The 16,417-nt window shown below is 41.6% G+C and overlaps 1 protein-coding gene across 1 annotated transcript in view; it reads left to right on the plus strand.

The window, feature by feature from the left end:
• The window catches only part of negr1 (neuronal growth regulator 1), a 518,020-nt gene that overhangs the window by 390,343 nt on the left and 111,260 nt on the right, over positions 1–16,417 (plus strand). The window lies entirely within an intron of this gene.

Raw genomic sequence — 16,417 nt, forward strand, 5'->3', positions numbered from 1 at the left:
ATAATCATGTGTCAAAATCAGGTATCTACTGGCCATAGTGTGGAAATACTGATATTCCTTGTTCATATTGGGTTTACAAGGCCAATGGAGGCATAAAGGTATTACCTAATGCTTTATTCAACCTCAGTTTTTCTACATTAGCACCATAATCCCATATAAATGAATCAGACATTGAACATGACATTAAGTAATCTAATGTTTTAGGAACATCTGTAACTGTCAATGCTTTTATAAGAACATTTTTTATCTAACCTTTTGTGCAGTAATTTTCAAACAAGACATAATTAGGTCACTTACAGTCCTTTCCTCAAACACAGCATTTTATTTGGAGGGTGTTTTAATGTTCATTCTACTTATTCTACAGATTTGCAGTAGGACAAAAGTCAACCAGCACTGACATAGATCTCCTTTTATTTAAGTTTCGATAATTGGCAAAAATTCCAATTTACCAGAGGGCCTGAGATTTTCTTTCCCGTCTGAAATGTGGAGTTTTTTCAAGGAGCAGCTACTGCGGGTCTGTGATAGGTATGTCCCTGTCAGGCAAGGAGGAATTGGTAGGGCTAGGGAACCGTGGTGCACAAAAAAAGTTGATTTGTTGGTTAGGAAGAAGAAGGAGGCTTATGTTCGGATGAGGCTTGAGGGCTCGGGTAGTGCAGTAGAAAGCTTTAGATTGGCTAGGAGGGAGTTGAAGAGGGAGTTAAGAAGGGCTAGAAGAGGGCATGAGATGACTTTGGCTGATAGGATTAAGGAGAATCCTAAGGCGTTCTATAGGTATGTCAAGAACAGAAGGTTGGTTAGGGCAAGATTAGGGCCAGTTACAGACAGTAGGGGGAAGTTGTGTGTGGAACCGGAAGAGATTGGAGAGGCATTGAACCATTATTTCTCTTCGGTGTTCACGCAGGACGATATGAATGTAGCTGAGGAGGTCACTGGGGTGAAGGGGTGTAAAATAGAAAGTATTGCAGTTGATACAGAGGATGTGTTGGATATTCTAGAAGGGTTGAAAATAGATAAGTCCCCTGGTCCAGACGGGATTTACCCTAGGATTCTATGGGAGGCAAGAGAGGTGATTGCAGAGCCACTGGCTCTGATCTTCAGGTCGTCGTTGGTCTCTGGTATAGTACCGGAAGATTGGAGGACAGCGAATGTTGTCCCATTGTTTAAGAAGGGGGTCAGAGACTTCCCTGGGAATTATAGACCAGTGAGTCTTACTTCTGTAGTGGGCAAGGTTTTAGAAAGAATTATTAGGGATAGGATTTATAGTTATTTGGAGAGTAATGAATTGATTAGAGATAGTCAGCATGGTTTTGTAGCGGGAAGGTCGTGCCTTACTAACCTTATTGAGTTCTTTGAGAAGGTGACCAAAGAGGTGGATAGGGGTAAGGCAGTAGACGTGGTATATATGGATTTTAGTAAGGCGTTTGATAAGGTTCACCATGGTATGCTTCTGCAGAAAATGCAGATGTATGGGATTGGTGGTAATTTAGGTACTTGGATCAGGAATTGGTTAGCAGATAGGAGACAGAGGGTGGTGGTTGATGGTAATTATTCATCATGGAGTTCGGTTACGAGTGGTGTGCCTCAGGGATCTGTTTTGGGGCCACTGCTGTTTGTAATCTTTATTAATGATCTGGATGAGGGTATAGTTGGGTGGATTAGTAAGTTTGCTGATGACACCAAAGTCGGAGGTGTGGTAGATTGTGAAGAAGGGTGTCGAAGTTTGCAGGGTGACTTGGACAGGTTGCAGAGCTGGGCCACGAGGTGGCGGATGGAGTTTAATGCGGAGAAGTGTGAGGTAATCCATTTCGGTAGGAATAACAGATGTGTTGAGTATAGGGCTAATGGGAGGACTTTGAATAGAGTGGAGGAGCAGAGGGATCTAGGTGTATGTGTACATAGATCCCTGAAAGTTGGGAATCAAGTAGATAAGGTTGTTAAGAAGGCGTATGGTGTCTTGGCGTTTATTGGTAGGGGGATTGAATTTAGGAGTCGCAGCATCATGTTGCAACTGTACACAACTCTGGTGCGGCCGCACTTGGAGTACTGTGTGCAGTTCTGGTCCCCACATTACAGGAAGGATGTGGAGGCTTTGGAGAGGGTGCAGAGGAGGTTTACCAGGATGTTGCCTGGTATGCAGGGGAGGTCCTATGAGGAGAGACTGAGGGATTTGGGGTTGTTTTCACTGGAAAGAAGGCGGCTAAGAGGGGATCTTATAGAAACATATAAGATGATTAGAGGTTTAGATAGGGTGGATGGTGATAGCCTGTTTCCTCGGATGGAGAAAGCTAGCACGAGGGGGCATGGCTTTAAATTAAGGGGGAGTAGTTATAGGACGGATGTCAGGGGTAGGTTCTTTACCCAGAGGGTGGTGAGGGACTGGAATGCCCTGCCTGCTGCAGTTGTAAATGCGCCTAGTTTGGGGGCGTTTAAGAGATTGGTGGATAGGTTTATGGACGAAAAGGGATTGGTTTAGATTAGTGGGTCAATGTTTTTTTTTAAAAATAAGACTGGTCGGCGCAACATTGTGGGCCGAAGGGCCTGTTCCGCGCTGTAATGTTCTATGTTCTATGTTCCCTGTTACAGACAACTTTGGGAAAGTTTAAAGTCCTGGAAATGAAAGCCATGTACTGAAATGTTTGAAGACTTATTATATCATCGATAACACACTCGTTTAACTGCAGTCAGTTTTATCAGTGCCTAGTTGGTCTATCATGTCCGAGCTGTCTATTGCTAGTTTTCTGTTTTGATGATGACGAACAACATCAAATAGACAGGCAACATTAGTAGCGTACACTCCCATATGCTTTGCTTTTCAGTGAGGCAAGGTGTGGAGAAGAAAAACCACAGGGAATGTCAAAATTCATACTCCTTTCGCATCAGCTGGGTCAAAATGACTTTATAGAAGGTCAAGAAGCATTTGACTCAACTAATTAGTAAGCAGGGATGGTGTAAGGAAGGAACACAGGAGAGAAAGTAAAGAGGTTTTACCTCCAGTGTCAATTTTAAAAGAAGAGGGCAGTGTTAAAAGATGTAATAAATTTATCCACAGACACATATTTCCTTTCCTCTCTAATAGCTGGTGATCGGCTAGAATTTGCTTGTTAAGAATGTCCAGAGTTTTGCTCTGCCAAGTGGCAGAGAGACAGGTATTCCATCAAGAGAGAACCCCCAAGGAAAGTCTGCCTCAATTCCTCTGCTGCCCTTCCGACTGGCATTACTGATCTGAACCACGTTATTCAGACTAGCTTTTAATTCCAGATTTTATTAATTGAATTTAAATTCCACCAGCCGCCGTGTCCCCAGAGCATTAGCTTGAGCCGCTGGATCACCAGTACTGGCGTTACAATTATGACACAGTCTCTTCTCTTAAGTCCGCATTGAAAATGTTTGCTGGATATTTCCAACAATTGAAAGAGAGGTGATGGATTTCTCCTTGTGCTTTGAGTAGAAAATGATGAGGACATGGAAGAGGAGGGAATCGAGACATTGTGCACACAAGGAATGTCTAACCAACTGATAGGTTATAGCAATAGCATGGTTACAGCAGAGAAGGAGACCATTTAGCTTATCGAGTCTGTGCCAGCTCCCTACAAGAACATTAAAAGTAGTTCCTGTCCCCCACCTTTACCTCACAGCATTACAATTTGTTTTCCCTTCAGGTGCTTATCCAATTCCCTTCCAAAAGTCACAATTTAATCTGACTCTATCATCCTTTTAGTTGATGCATCCCACATCATGACCACTTACTGCATAAAAGTTTTTCTTTTTTGGCAATTATTTTAAATTAATGGGTGAGTTGTGCAAAGAGAACCAACAACTCTTCCCCACCAGCCCCTCCCCTCCACCCCTTCTTGCATCCATGGGAGTGGCCTGATAGGCCCTGGGAGTGAGTGCATGTAGATTTTGCCGGGCCTTTTATAAGTTCCATGTTCTGAATTATAGTTGATGTATGCCCCAAATGGATGGAGATACATCAAGCTCCAACACTTCCCATGTTACCATTGAGACACTAAGACAAAATCTCTGCATACATGGGATACCTGATGTCCTGGTTTCTGACAATTGGACTGACGTTGCCAGCTCTGAGTTTCAGACCTTCATGCTTTTCAATGAAATCAAACACATTACGACCACACCCTATCATCTATCATCAAAGGGATTGGCTGAACGAGCGATGCAGATTTGAAGTTTGACATGAAGAAACAAACTGCGGCGTCCATAGAGACCAAACGAATGCATTTTATTATGATTAACTGAATGGCAGGAATTGCCTTAGCAGAATTGTTAATGGGATGGAGGCTTTGGACAGGATTAAGCCTACTGTTACAAAACCTGGCAGGGAGGGGGGAATCCCAGAAGAAAAGCTATGATTCTGCGAGCACAGAGAAAAAGTTCAAAACCAGCGACTCAGTCCATGTGAGGAACTTTGGGGACAATCTCAGTCAGGTCCCTGGGATCATAATGGAAAAAACAGGGTCTGTGTCTAATAAGGTGCATGGACAGGACAAAGATGTCAGACAGCCCCTGGGCTAGCTGAGGAGTAGGAAGCCTGCACCAGTGCAGACCTCATTACCAGCCAACGGAGACGATCACTGCCAATGTTGAGCCAGCACTAGACGTTGACCTCACACCTGTCCAACGGAAGTGAGACCTCTGGAAGAACCAGTGTTGTCAGAAGCTTTAAGGCACTCTCTTCGGAAGCAAAGTTCTCCACTCAGATCCAAGCAGTGAGATGTGAGGGAGGAGGGATTTTATGATGGCCATGGGGGATTATCAATAGATCTCATAGTAGAGTACAAGTGATTGGTAGCTTGCCCAATTGGGAGCAGACAGCAAGGGCTTTCAAACCAGCTGGCCCCTGGCAGGCCAGCTGTCAATGGACTCTGGGGCTTGACATGTATATTGTAGCCACTGAGTGGTATTTATGTATGTTGTAAATAAAGGGTAATAGTGACAGAAGACTGGCCTCAGCAAGATTATTATAGTGGCTTTAATTTGTGCAGAGTGAGACTTACACCTATCAGGGACAGGAAATCTCACCCTAGAGAGTTGCGGGATTTCAATAATGGCCATTACCACCAGTACCCAGGAAGCAATGAAGAAACTCCTTGACTTAAAGGTTAATGTTTATTTATTATTGTCACAAATAGGCTTACATTAACACTGCAATGAAATTACTTTGAAAATCCACTAGTCGCCACACTCCAGTGCCTGTTCGGGTATACTGAGGGAGAATTTAGCATGGCCAATACACCTAACCAGCATGTCTTTGGGATTAAGGGAGGAAACCAGTGCACACCACCCTTGCCCCCATGAGGTGTACACTTCCCTACCCAACAGCAGTCTGCACTATCAAAATTGCCAGGTGACCCATGTTGCTGCCACCTTCCCCCGCAGACTGAAAAATTGCAGCAGAGAGGGAATGAGATCTTTAAGTAACAGTTAGTTGTTCACTTAAGAGCCTCGGTAGGCTGTGGTGGTGTTAATGGCATCAGTCCATCAGCAATGTGTCAATGCACAAGTGATCTATTTCCTGTTCAATCATGCCTCTTGACTTCTGAAATAAAAACACAAAATGCTGGGAAGTCTCAACAGTTATGGAGGGAGTAAAGTCAGATTGACATTTCAGATCTGTGATCTTTTGTTAGAATCTCAACTGCTGAGCTCATTAACCTTTTCAGTGCCCTACCAGTCAACCAAAGTCAGACAGCTACTTTTGAGTGGCTGGAATCCCACAGGTACAAAGTAGCATTGATGTCACACATATGGAGAACAGGCCCCAGCTGAATTGCATCAACAGAAAGTGATTTCATTCATTGATAGTGAGCAATGCAAATCAATGCTTCTACATATCTTTGCATTATTACTTTGGAAGCAGTCACAAGTCTTTGATTCTCTAGCAATACCAGTTAGCTACATTTCTCAGCCAGAGCATCATATCAGGATGGTTGAAAAGAGATGTGAGGTGCTCGTTTCTGACAGGGTCGATTACTTTTTCTTTCCATTATCTGCAAGAAGAGGTTTAACAAAGTGCTGTGCTACCTAAACGATAATTGAGCACTGGTATTCTTAGTTGCTTGGTTAGATTCAACAGAGCGGTGAAAGGTTGGAGGAGGTGGGTAGCCATGCTATACAGTCCAGCAAGGTTATCCAGAATTACAGGCTTGCTACAATCTGCTTAGTTTAGTCATTGCAAAGGAATTGGGTCTTTCATCCAGAACAGCTGAAGAAAATGAAAGTGGTCGCAATGATAAAGAGAGGGAGAGTAAGATAAAGAAAAGACTAGGGACAGCCTTCAGATAGCAACATGTACCATCAAACTGCTCATCATAAGCAACTTCTTCCACAAGAAAAAGGGTGCTTAACATCCCCCATCTTGTTCTCAAATTATCTCAATCCAATTATATTACAACATTGCTGTGTGTTCCACAGAGGGCACCTACTGAGAGATGAAGTTTTATAAATCAGGAGACCTCCACTGAGTACACTCAAACAGCCAGTCTGCAAAACATTTCTCCAATTACTTCCATCTCGTGCCTTCATTATGCCCTATTGTTACATAGCAATGTATGTTCCCCTTGCTTCTAAAATTGCTTTTAAATTGCATGATCTTCTTGCTCCTATGTGATGCTACATCACTGTCAGGAGATTGTAAGATTAATGACTGAGATTGTGCCAAAGTATTTTTAAAAGTTTGAGATGGCATTAACTTCTAGACACTAAGCTCCTTCTGGAACTGCTTCTGATATTGTGTCACTTGTGGCATCTAATGCCTATTAGGCCCAAGCCAAATGCTTTATCTTGCACTGATGTGGGAGGGGGCTGCATTGATGCTTTTACATTAACATGGGACATCTAAACACACAAATACTGCTGGTACTTTCTGCTGATTAATGGTCTGTGCACAAACAGAGCCAAGAGTTCATTTTAAGTTATGAAAGCTGGCTAGGCTGTCCTCAGGACATCGATAGAACACATTACTGGTACTCCAGAAGCAACTTTGGACCTTTTCTTGACAGGTGAACACTGTAGTGATCTCCTGGATTACCACACCCATTAGAATGTTTTTCATTTATGCCTTGTTTCTTTTGTGATCTCACAGATGGTTTCTGTTGATTTATCCACTATTTACAGCACGAGATGACTATTGTTCCCAATTCCGTACACATGAGATCAATCTTCTGGAATCATAGATACTTCAAGCACCAAATGCCTAAGATTTTAGTCCTTGATTCATTTTCAACAAGTTACAGACCAATTCATAATTTTATTTTACCAGTCTTTGCAGATCAGTAACCTGATTGTAGTGTTAATGTAACCCTACTTGTGACACTAATAAATAAACTTTAAATGCGAAACTTTATTTTGTTATCATTATACTCAGAGGTGCAGGCAATGAAGCAATCACTATATTTCTCACTCACTTAAACATGCTAGAAAGTATGATAGGAGACAATATAATGGTAGGAGAGAAATTTAAATTGTGAGAACAGGAGGGACAGTTTTTGATGAGGTTTCCTTATGCAAAATAACTGTCTCATTACATCATTTCTTTAATCTTATACTGGATACTGTGGAGTTGAATCAAACTTCTATTGTTTCATAAAATCTCCACAATGTTGCACAGTCATTCACGGGCTGGTTGCTGTGGCATCAGCTGCTTGAGTCACTGTCTTTCAAACAGCCAGAAGCTCCTTTTTTCGTGAGTGTCCTTTACTGAATGTTAAAGAGACTAGGGAAGAAAAATTGGATACTGTCTGTTAGGTGATGAGGGGATTGTGATTACCCCGCTCCCAATGGAAGTGATGCTGGATACCTGCTTAACCCCAAGATTGCGACGTGCAGTCCAGTGCCAAACATGTTGTTGAGGGCTGCATCCTCTACAGGCAGCCTCGGTGTGTGCAGGACTTCAGGTGCTGGAAATGGATGGGAGAGACTTTGTAAAAGAAGAAATCAGGAGGCCAGATTTAGGGCTCCAAGGTTCCTAGAGGTAGTGCTGGAAACCTTAGTGAAGGAGATGGATAGGAAGAGAGAGGTCACTTTTCTGCAGGGGACCAGCAGGCCCTTTGGACATACATTACAAAGGCAGTGGAAGAAGGTAACCATAAAAATCAACATTAGGAGTCCAGCCTAAGGATCTGGATAAAAACCAGTAAAACGTCACCAAAACATCACCATACCTTCAACCAGACTCCATCATAGCTCTCGCAACCCCCAACTTCAGAGAGCTGCAAGGATTCTGTGGAACAATACACTTTGTGAAAATGTTTACAGATAAAAATACAAAAAGACTTCATTGTACCGTAATGGCTGATACCCAGAGTGGACATTAGGATTTTTCACAGGAGTAGGGTTTCCTGAGTATCCACTATAAGTTGGACAACAGATCCAAAGTGACACTGGAGACTTTCATGTCATTTCTCTTGAGTTTCCACAGATTCTCTGCCAAAATTACAGTGGATGAACAGGATAAACCCATGGAAATTAATGGCATGAGTATAATAGCAAATAAATCAAAGAAGTAATTAATAAATGACACTATGAAGTCTATCGTTTATTATACTATAACCCCAAAGTATTTCATTCAGGGATATTGCTGCTAATCTACTTATATCTATATTAAAAATCTTCCAATTGAAGAATTCCATGTCACCTTTTCCAAAATTATAATTTCCACATTTATAATGAAAGTGTCTTGATGAATTTCTTAAGCTATAAATACAACTCCCCATTAGTGGAGATGCTGCACTGTTGGGAGTGCTTTCATTATAAACGTGGGCAATGGAATTTATAATGGAAAAATAGGGACAAACTGTATAACTTTAAAATGAGAAATTTCATCTCTGTGTTCTCATCCTCTGGTCTCATCTGAAAAAAAGCTTCACATATTTCTGACTCACCATGTATGATGTTGCGGGAAGCTGACGAGTAATATGTAAAAATCTTGAGTTATTTTTGGTTGTCGCATCTTTGACAACGCACCATGCTCTTACAATGTTTGCTATCTGTTCTTTTCACAATCGTGGTGCTCTGGCAAAGTGTCCAGATCTGGCTGGCATTTTTACTCTGCATTTCACCTGGATTTGATAAACGCATATGTGAAAAGGAACGATTGCTACAATTTTCTGTGTTCTCTAGCCTAGGTAATGTTTTCGCCTGTCAGTCTGTTTGCCTGTAAATAATATTGCCAGAATTTTACTGCCTCGCCAGCCCGAGGCTCGTAAGATCAGCCTGGGGCCAATGGAGAATGCCATTCTGTAAGCCTCACCTGACCCAGTGGTAAAATTCCAGCCTATATCTCAAAAATTAATGTAGATTTCAATGAAACTTGGTACAGAGATAGAGTAGGTTATAGCCCAAGGAATAATTGATTAATTTTTGATACAGATCAAGATTTAAATCCTGATCCTGAAGTATTTTAAAGGATTTGGTAATGTTGGGAGATTGTCTGAGTTGACTTTTTTTTAGCATACTGTGGGTTGCATTGTTTAGGATGTTATTGATTGTTTTAAAATGTTGTACATTGTCTCGGCTGCTGTGGTCTCTGTCTCCACTGTCAAAATGTGAGCAGAGTTTTCAGAGCAAGTTGTTGGATATAGATTGGTTTAGAGCCTCCTTTGAGAGACGGAAGCTTTTAAGAAAAATATTTATTTTTTCAGCTTTGTATTTACAGAACATGAACCAGACAGGGAAAAACCTTGAGGAAGAACTACATAATTGTAATAACATTGAGTAAACACAGTGTGACAGAGATACTGAGTACCCTCTTTTCTAGTTTCATATGATTTCCACATACAAATCCATTGTTCATTGGTAAAGCTTGTTCTGACAAAAAAAATCAATTATTTTGTCACCTTGCTCAGATTCTAACCAATCCTAGGAAAAGCTGAACACCATTGAGCATCATGCCAATGCTATGTTTTCTTGACCACATCTTGGAGCCTACACCACTGCCTCTCATCACCACCGTCTGAACAACATTCCTCCATCCAACCAATTTATTCAACGCCAGTGTATTTCTTCCTCCATCCCGCTTATAACGTATCTCCCCATTACCACTTCAACCGCAGCCATCGAGGTCAAAGCATTTCTTCTTTGAGGATGTTTTCATTAATTGACAGATGAGTCAATTTTTTGGAAGGCATTTCACCTGCTGGTGCTTCATAGATCCTGAGCTGGAGTTCCCTGTTGCCTGCCTTCACTACGAAATGGGGAAGCTTATGTTGATCCATTACACAGCTTTTCTGAGGATTATAAACAGAGGACGCACTACCACCAACAACTCCAGCAGCAAAATGAGCATCACCAACAGCTGAGGTTCAAGCGGAAGAGCTGGAGAATGAAGGCAAACAGCACGTAAATACAGACATAAGGAGAAAGCAGAATGAGGAACACAGAATTCTTGTGAGGAGAAGACAAATCAATCCCAGGAAGATGTCTGTTTTTCTGTTTGGCAGAAAAAGAGAGACAAGCTCTTAGATGTACTGTACAAGCTGGCTAAAAAGATCAAAAACCTGGAAATCTGTGTGAATAACTCAGAGATGCTGAAGAGCTGGGTGTTTTCCCAGAGGTGACCAAGCCATGAATGATTAATATTGGCTGGTTGGTTGAAAGGAATTCTGAAAAGCTACCAGTAGGACTATTGCGACCCGAGGGAGAGAGGGTTTGTGGAAGTGTGTCTTGCTGATGAGAATCGCACCTGTGAAACTTGAAGGTGAAAACTGCTGTCGGATAGGATTCCTGATCTCTCCCATTTTAATTAAGAACAGCATATTGTGGAACTGTGTAGCTAAATCATGTCATACACACTGAAAGGGTACGCTTGTAGTTGTGTAAGACTTTTCTTTGTTACATCAACTACTTAAAGTGAAATTTACCTTTTCATTTGATGTATATTTTGCCTGTTAACTTATGTTTAATTTTTATTGGTTCTGATTCATGTGGATGTTACAAATTGTGAAATCTTGTTGGTAATTTCATTATTTGGGGATCATTTAGTAAATGTGGTTTACAGTTCACTCAAAGAAATCAAAACATTACATTGATGGAGAACATAATTGAAGGGAGCAAGAATATACAACAAATCACCCAAACTAACAGTGTTTATGTACTTATCCTATTTTTTTTTTGCTCTTCTTAAATTAATGATGAGCTTCATTAGATATAACAAGGGTGTAAGCAGCGGCATAGCTAGAGGGGAGGGGAGGGAGCGATGCTCCCCGTGAGCACATTCTTCAAAAGTGGCGCCTTTTCAATGGTGTGTTCCTCACTGGCCCCTCAGATCTCTTCCCGAGATCTGAAGTCCTCAATCCGTGTACTGCAATTGTGGGATGCGATACGGATGTGGGGACTTCAGGCAGCGAGGAAGGAATGCAATCTCCCAAGAGGGCATGCAATCATGAGGATAATTGCAGAGGCCGCAAAGGACATAAATATGCAGCCACCGCAACGAACAGGCAGTTGAGACCAAGCATCCCTCGCCGACGGACATCACCAGCTGACATTGGGTGAGTAAATAGATTTAGTGATTATCCTAACCTGTCCATATTGTACCACATTTTTCTGACCTTACCAATAACTAGCGCAGTTGTGGATTGATCCTTTAGCCAGCTCAAACACATAAAAGTCCTACCTTCATTCTACAATGGGCAAGGATAGATTGTCTGGGTTAGCTATGGTCTCCATTGAAAGACAGTTGGCTACTGAGGTAGGTTATGGAAGAAATAAAAAATAACTTTGGAAGAAATAATAGTAAATGGAATATTATTTAAATGGTGAAAAATTACAACATGCTACTGTGCAGAGGGACCTGGGGGTCCTTGTGCATGAATCGCAAAAACTCAGTCTGCAGGTGCAGCTGGTGATCAAGAGGGCAAATGGAATGTTGGCCTTTATAATGAGGGGGATAGAATATAAAAGCAGGGAGGTCTTACTGCAACAGTACAAGGCACTGGTGAGGCCGCAGCTAGAGTACTGTGTGTAAATTTGGTCCCCTTATTTGCGAAAGGATATATTGGCCTTGGAGGGAGTACAGAGAAGGTTCACCAGGTTGATACGGCGATGATGGGGTTAGCTTATGAGGAGAGATTGAGTAGATTGGGCCTGTACTCATTGGAGTTTCGAAGGCTGAGGTGTGAGCTTATTAGAGACATATAAGATAATGAAAGGGCTAGATAGGGTAGAGGTGGAGAGATTCTTTCCACTTAGAAGGAAACCAGAACTAGAGGGCACAGCCTCAAAATAAGGTGGGGGGACAGTTTAGAACAGAGTTGAGGAGGAACTTCTTCTCTTAGAGGCTAGTGAATCTCTGGAATTGTCTGCCCATTGAAGTGGTGGAGGCTACCTCGTTGAATATGTTTAAGTCACAGGTAGATAGATTTCTGATCGATAAGGGAATTAAGGGTTATGGGGAGAAAGCGGGAAAGTGGAACTGATCCACTTCAGATTAGCCATGATCTTATTGAATGGCGGGGCAGGCTCGAAGGGCTAGATGGCCTACTCCTGCTCCTATTTTTTATGTTCTTATTATAATAAAGTAATAGATATCTTTGTTAGAATGAATCCTAGGCAAAAGAAGTTGTTGTAGTTGCTTCATACCTTTTTCATATTGCTTTGTTTTGTTTTCATTTTATGTTTGAAATGTAAAATAGTTAAATAACACACGTGTTTGTATTATGTTTTGATTTTAAATACAAAATAAAAATGTATAATGAATTTAAAAGTATTTGGTTATGAGTTGTGGCACCTTTTTTATGTGTTCGCTCCCCCTAACTTTAGAACCTGGCTACGCCCCTGGGTGTAAGCATACATTTTTTGATGTGTTGAGTTACTGCCTGCAATTGTGCAATGAAGAAAAGTATGTCTGTAATATGGCATTAATTGTATGGTCAGTTTATTGGATAGATTCCAACTGTTCTCCTAAAGGAAGAGTAGGTTAAGATAAATTTGATAGAGATTTTCAGAATCATAACAGATTTGGATAGATTAGTTAGGGAGAAACTATTCCCATTGACAATTGGGTCAAGAACCAGAGGACATCAATTTAAGGTGAGTGACAGAAGAACCAAAGTTGACACAGGAAAATCCTTTTTATTGATTTTTGTAGTTAGGATCTGGAATGCTACGCCTAAGAATGTGGTAGAGATTGATTCAATTGTGCCTTTCCAAAGAGAATTACATAGTTATCTAAGGAGAAGAAGAATCACAAGATTATAGGAAAAGGCAAGAAGTGAGTTCTCTTGCAGAGTGCTGGCGTAGACACAATGGGCCAATTGATCTCCTTCTATACTGTAACCATTTAATGGGCTGAATGACACCTTAAGTGCCTCCTCTCAGAGCAAGGAAATCCTGCCATCAAGAGCTGCTAACCAATTATAGAGTCATAGAATCCCTACAGTGCAGATGGAGACCATTCAGCCCATCAAGCCTGTATTGACAACAATCCCACACAGGTCCTATCCCCATAACCCCACATATTTATCCTGCTATTCCCTCTGACACCAAGGGGTAATTTGGCATGGCCAATCAACCTAATCTGCATGCCTTTGGAGTGTGGGAGGAAACTGGAGAACCCAGAGGAAACCCATGCAGACACAGGGAAAACACGCACAGTCACCCGAGGCTGGAGTTGAATCCGGATCCCTGGCACTGTGAGGCAGCAGTGCTAACCACTGTGCTGCAATTAGATTGGCTGGAAGCTCCTGCAGTTCCAGCAGTGAGTAGTAGGAGCTGCTGGGGTTGCAAGCAGGCACTCAAAGATCAAAAATGAACATGGGAGAGTGGGTAGGTCCACGTTTTCTTTGGCAGGAGGGGCAGTGAGTGGATGGGCAGGTGGGTTTTGTTGGCCAGGCATGAAGGCACAAAGAGGGTAGTTATTATCTTGGTGGGTGGAGCTCCTCAATATGCACATGGCACCACTTAAAGGATGTACCCCATTTCCTTCCCGCCCTTTCAGCAACTGTGGTGAAAAATCAACCTTCTTACTCTTGCCTGCCTTCCACTGCCCAGCATATTATGCTAATGCAGGCAGATGGAGGTCTTTAATTGCCACTTAATTGGACAGGTAAGAGCCTCAATGTGTCTATGAACAGACAGGTAAATGGGCAGCCTTACCCACCCCTCATATTATGAGATTGGGTTGGGCAGCAGAGCTACCCACTCAACCTACTAAATGTGCTCCCCTCACTGATAATATACCCGCGTGGAGGGTGGGGGGCTTTAATATTCACCCTCTGATTTTAGTTTCTAACTTGTCTCTGAGTGCAGATATTTCTGAATTAGGATGTAGACAATGCATTTTGTTTTCGCTTGATAAACAATGAAGGTGGAATATACAAATTTGCTGAAAATGTATTTCACTTTCATACCATTATAATTAACTTAATTAAATCCTGAACTTAAGCACAAGAGGGAGCTGGCAGAGTTCCAGTGGTGATCAAGGAAGGGGATGCTATCTAAAGGATGAGTTTTTCAATAAACTGCAAAATTGCTCTAGCATCAAGTTCAACAATGGTGTTTCCTTTGAAAGAGTGGGAGCGGCTGAGACAGAAGACTAATGCAAGAACTGTTCTACCCACCATCTAAATGTATGGCACTTCTAACAGTATGTCAGCAGCAATTGCAAGCACCTCCACTCAGATTCAGTGGGAGAAATTAAATATTATTTCTCCTGTTCTATTTTGGATCTAAAATTGTGAATCAGAATCCAGTCCCTATCGCCAATCTTCTCCAATTGTCAAATTGGAAGCCAGCGACTGTTTGGTCAGTAGGGGAGTTGGGGCCTTTGTCTATGCCAATTAGATTCTAACACCGTTGCAAGGGAATGACCACTAGTCCTAATGAGAACTTTTTAAAAACTTATTTTCTACAGAATCTTCACAGAAATACTGTGCACTGCTGCCAAGCAGGATTGTCTTCCCCAGCTCCCTACCAGCACCCCCCCCCGCACTTCTTTGCCTCCTCATCTCAGGATCTGCCTGCGTGCAAGCTGGTTCAACAACAGCCAGTGGAAATTTGACAAAGCCAAACCAGCAAAGAGTATCAGAAAATACCAATGCCGCCCCCCCCCCCAATGCCCTGCCCCCACCCTTAACTGGCATTCTTAGCAAGCTTGTTCAATTTCCATCACAATTCTGACAGATAGGGACTAGTACATAAAGCACATTGGAAGTATATAACTATCTTTGCATGAACATAAGAGAATGGTCGACTCCATAAATTTCAGCATCTCCCTGGTTATGTAGAGTCTTCCAATCTTCATCATTGACTGTACATAGATAATGAGATTGCGTTGCCTTGGCATGGAGATATCTGCTGAGGTTCTTCTTTTGTGAAGACAATATCATTATATACTACTTTGAGATAGCAGTTTGGAGACAAACAAAGTTGGGGATTACATGACCAAGTCAGTGTAAAGAAATATAAAAGACAAAAAGAAAATGGAGAAGTTTATCAAGCTTTGAAAGCTTGTGATACAATGCAGCAATATGTCACTTAACAATGTACTCTCTTAGAAGAAATTAAAAACCACCAGCGAATTTAACAAAACTCTGGGGAATTTCCCTTAATGTTGCAAAACACAGGTGTCCAATAAGTTAGCCAAGAGCCAGATGTAGCTAATGGGGAATGCAGATGTGGCTAATTGCAATTTTGATGAGTAAATGAAGAATGGACTGAGATAACATAGTCATCTTGACTGATCATAATAACTGCTGTAGGCAAGGAGAAGAATTCATTCCAGCCAATAACAAGCAGTTCTCAGAAGGTCTTCTTGGAGAATATGGGTGGGTCTGAGGTAACATGAAGTGCAAGTCAATGTTCTCAACAACTCACAGCTTGCAAATGCTAGGAATGAAAAAACAAAGATCAAATGCCAGTATATTGTACATGTAGCATTCTATCAGGAGTTGCTGGATGCAGTTACATCAGGAACCGTGGTTAAGGCATTCGTTACCCTTTCAGTAGCTCCAGCTGAGGCAAGATAACTCAGCACAGAGTGATTGGAACATGGAAATTCATGGATTGCATGGTTATATTCCATGCATTCATCAGTTACCGAGAGAATGTTTCTTATTAGTACCTTGGACATTAATTAAGAAACTTAAAGGAATAATTGTACTTAATTTCCAATATAATTTCTATTCTATGCACACGCAAATAAACAAGTCCATATAATGGGTAACATGACAAAGACCTCCTGAGAAAAGAAAACCTATTTTGTTGTCAGTGCATTTAGTTGATGTGAGATTAGCTGATGTGTACAAGACTTTAAAAATGGAGTAAATCATGTTGTTGAAGGGTCAGTGAACTCAATTATAGAAATAGTTAAGGGGCTGACAATGTGCACAAGGTTTAAAAGATATGTACAAGGAGCATATTTATACCCACCTTGTTATAGATGTATAATAGAGCTTGTTTT

This window comes from Carcharhinus amblyrhynchos, chromosome 9 (assembly GCF_965287045.1).
Source record: "Carcharhinus amblyrhynchos chromosome 9, sCarAmb.v2.hapA, whole genome shotgun sequence".
Lineage (NCBI taxonomy): Eukaryota > Metazoa > Chordata > Chondrichthyes > Carcharhiniformes > Carcharhinidae > Carcharhinus > Carcharhinus amblyrhynchos.